A 4,269-nucleotide genomic window follows, 5' to 3' on the forward strand; every position below is an offset into this window, starting at 1 on the left:
AAAGTAGATACACAGGATCGCACTCAATTACTGACACAAAAACAAGAACGACCTCAACCCGGACTAGTATTTGTCACCAAATACTCGATTCAGAGTTGCCAAATTAGAGACAGCATTCTAAAAAGATGGACTATCCTACAGAATGACCAAAGAACAAGAGAACTTTTTGCACAACCACCAGGGTTCGCATATCAAAAGAGTAACAATCTACGAGATCTACTGGTCGATACACATAATAGAAAATCAAAAAAAAAACTGTTGACAAATTTCCAGGAACTGATTCATGCATGAGCTGTGGCAACTGCAATAATATCATTAAAGGACCATACATATCACACCCAAGAACAGGAGAGAAAATTCAATTAAAACAGCATGCCACATGTTTGTCAGAGAACGTGATTTACGCGATTAAATGCCCATGTGCTATATATTATGTTGGGGAGAACGCACGTAAGATACGTGTACGTATCAACAAACATAAATCCTGCATCAGAGTGAACAACCAAACGTCAGCCGTTGCAAGACATTTCAACCAAAGTGGTCACACGGTGGCCCAATTAAGATTTACAGTACTTGAGGTGATTTCCACCAAAGAACAAAGTATGGATATGAAGAAATTGAGAGCACAAAGAGAAGCACTATGGATTGAGAAAATTGGGTCCCTGACACCAGAAGGAATGAACGAAGAATTAGATTTAAGCTGCTTCTTATAAACGCTTTCTTTATTATTATTTTCATTTTTGTTGCATTCAATTTTGTATCTTTGACCAATTTCTACCATTAGCATGGTTTTGGACTGAACGTTTACTACCATCATCCATATTAATTATTTTTTGTTTATTTTAATTTCCTACCCCTCTCCTTTCCATTATTTCATTTTTTATCATTTTTAATTTTCTCATTACATTTCATACACACATAACCAATCAGTTCCATACTCAACCATCTTTCGCGTTTTCATCTACAACATTCAAACATGTCCGGTTTATTTTACATTCACACACTACCACGCATGCTCAAACATGCAGGCACTCGAGGCTGTTATCGTTTCCAAGGCAGCCCTCACAAGCCCAGCAAGGCTTAACTCAGCCGCATGTCCTGTTCCGCTGTGTTAATCTACCACAACGGCATCTTGCCATTTCTACGTTTCACAGTAACTCAGGTAATCGACACAGCTTACACCGCGGCATTCATTGTATATTCCCCCAAGAGCCACAATTAATATAAGCTCTATTTATTACTCCCTTAGAACGGCGAGCTTGCAGAAGGCGTCACCGCCACCTAGGCAACCATATATTGTGCAGTCATTCTGAGGCAGCAAGAGAGTTTCTCCTATTCGTCACTGACAACTACGGTCAGCAGCCCTCACGTTCGAATTTCTTCAGGTAAAGAACCTCGCCTGATTGTTCCTTTTTTGTTCAAACCTCACTACCACAGTCACAGATGACACGTTCTTTTTAACCTTTCAGACCAGGCACAGATGATTGCTTTTTCTCCGTGACACCGCCTCATGGAGTATTTTACACGTCCATAGCAGGTCAGTGACGAACCCAACACCCTTAGTTTAACAGCACCATCAATTAAGACGCTTATTTTCGATAGTTTGCTCACACATTATTTTATGATTTTCCCTTGCAATTTCTTTATGATCCATCCCAACTGATGCAACTCTTTTTGATGATTAACCCTATGCTGACATATTGGTAATGTATACATTGCATCCTCTATTTATATCTGACCGTGCAGTTATGTTTTTGTTTGATGACCTTTTTCTACTGATATTTGGTCAATTGATTCTTATTGTTTAATTGTGAAAACTATGGTGTTTTTTTTACTGTTATAATTACCTATGTTAAGACATTTAACCAGAAGGCATATGTAAACAAATATGTTCAAAGGCCCTAAGGAAGGGTTCATAACCCGAAATGTATAGGCCTTAATGTGACACTTCAGCCTCAAAGTTACAATTCCATTTAAGGAATTGAAAAGCTTATGGAAATAATAAGCAGAAAAAGAATAAATAAACACACATTTGTTTAATTACTACAAGTATTCTATGAATCTCTAGTACTGAAATTAAACCACAAGTGAGTGGTACACGGGAGTCCAGCCTGCACCGCTGGCTTCACAGCCAAGGTCTTTTTTACCCAGATACTCATTCCCATTACAGGAGACTATAAGGCCGACACCACCTCACTCTATAAAGTCTATGCAGTCATTCAGGCGTGGATGGCCCAACTGAAGCTGTACCTCAACGATGACAAGACTGAGCTCCTTATCCTGGGCTCTAACTACCGACTTAAGAAACTTGACCCAGCATTCAAAACATTCAACATCGATGGCAACACCATCAAGGTATCGAATGACACTAAAACCCCAGGCATCCACCTCGATTCCACTCTATCTCTTTCAAGGCAAACTAATGCCGTCAGCTCAGCTTCTGCATACATATGCAAACGTATCACTGCCTGCTGCCCCTTCGTCACCACAGCTAACTGTTTCATCCTAGCTAGAACTCTTATCATGTCCAAAATTAACTACTGCAATGCCCTCAACTTAGGTACTGGTCAACAGACCTTAAACAAACGTCAGATTATTCAGAACAATGCCATTATGGTGGCCCAAACTTCTCCAGGGGTCAGCACATCTTGGATACCAGACGCAACATACGCTGGCTGTCAGTTGGTCAAAGGATCTCCTTGAAATTGCTGGCCCTCACCCATAAGTGCCTAAACAACCAGGCGCCCATCTACCTTGCCTGCCGCTTCACTCCCCACACGTCACCCCGAGCACTCAGATCCGCGCAGGCAAATTGCCTTGCGCTACCCAGATTCAAATTACAGAAAACGGGCGGGACTAGCTTCCCCACATTAGCCTCCAAAATTTGGAATACTCTGCCCAATCAGCTCAGATCGGATCCCTCATTCCAAAACCAAACTGTGGTTAGCAGAACCTGCTAACCTTCTGACTGCCTGGGATTTCCCATGCTCATGCCACCCCACTGGTGATAACCTGCATTTTGTAGATACTCTGAACTTTCCCTGTACGGGTGATAACCTGCATTTTGTAGATACTCTGAACTTTCCCTGTACAGCCATGACTCATCCCTGTATATTTTCTTATTTGCTTCAACACATTGTTTATCTTTGTACCTTATCACTCTGTTTTTACTGTATATTGCATTACTTTATTCTATACTTGTATAAATATGTATTATACTGTAAATCTCATATGTATCTCTCTGTAACTTAAATAAAGTACCCAGCTGCCCTTGGGCCCGGCACGCTATACAAATAAAGAAATACAAATACAAATTATATTCCTGGAGGGATAGACAGGGGCAGGATCCATCTGCAGCGTGGCAGTTTGTTTCATTTGAATGTTTATATTATGGCCCATGATTTTATTAGCAAACTTTTCTTGGATAGATTGGCACCAAGAGGAGTTATGTTCAATGTCAACAGTAGCAGCACTTTTTCCCTCTACTTCTTTTAGAATTTTAGAAAGTTCACTGGATCTTGAATTAGCGTTGTTAATTTGATTGTTAATTCTATTGTTCTATTGTGACAAACATATACCTAAGTGTCCATCTCACATGTCTGACTCCTCACATCATATTCTGAAACATTTTGAGCATTAAGTGATATGCGTATTTGTCTGTCAGAATTTAAGATAAGAAGTAACAATTAACCAGTTATTTAATAAAAATAATTGATCTGACATTATGAAACTTGTATATACTATGGGCCTCATTCCGAGGTGGGCGCAAAGGGATACCGGGCACCGTTAAGGACATCGGTGCCGGTAATTCCTTTGCGCTCTATTCCGAGGACCCTTAGCGGGTCCCACAATGGGCACCTGGTTTTACCAGGCGCCCTTAGCGGGAGCCGCTAAGGGACAAGAGAGCTAATAATGGTACCTCAAATTGCAGTACCGTTATTAGCTACTTCCCCATTCCAATTGAGCCCTATTGGGGCTCAAATGGGAATGGGGAATGGATTTTTCAATGGGGACTTACCGGTCCCTCCAGGGTCGGAATGGACTGGTAAGTCCCCATTGAACCAGGTCAGACCCGGACACGGTATGGGAGGTAGTCACGACGCAAATAGCGCCATGACTACATCCCTACTCGGAATGAGGCCCTATGTCAAGAAATTAGTGACATGGTTCAACAAATCAAAAAAACATAGGCGATCAACTGTCAGTGAAATGTTCAACAAATCAAGCAAAAAACATTTTTAATCAGCCAACACGTGTTTTGAGCGTTGC

The 4,269-nt window shown here is 41.0% G+C and overlaps 1 long non-coding RNA gene across 1 annotated transcript; it reads left to right on the forward strand.

Moving 5' to 3' along the window:
* Positions 1–1,061: 1,061 nt before the first annotated feature.
* On the forward strand, positions 1,062–3,274 carry LOC138493333 (uncharacterized). Its single transcript, XR_011276382.1, has 4 exons — positions 1,062–1,162; positions 1,250–1,385; positions 1,470–1,537; positions 1,747–3,274. It is a non-coding gene; the product is annotated as an uncharacterized lncRNA (long non-coding RNA).
* Positions 3,275–4,269: the final 995 nt, after the last annotated feature.

Source organism: Ambystoma mexicanum, chromosome 10 (assembly GCF_040938575.1).
Source record: "Ambystoma mexicanum isolate Mex_15411 chromosome 10, UKY_AmexF1_1, whole genome shotgun sequence".
Classification (NCBI taxonomy): domain Eukaryota; kingdom Metazoa; phylum Chordata; class Amphibia; order Caudata; family Ambystomatidae; genus Ambystoma; species Ambystoma mexicanum.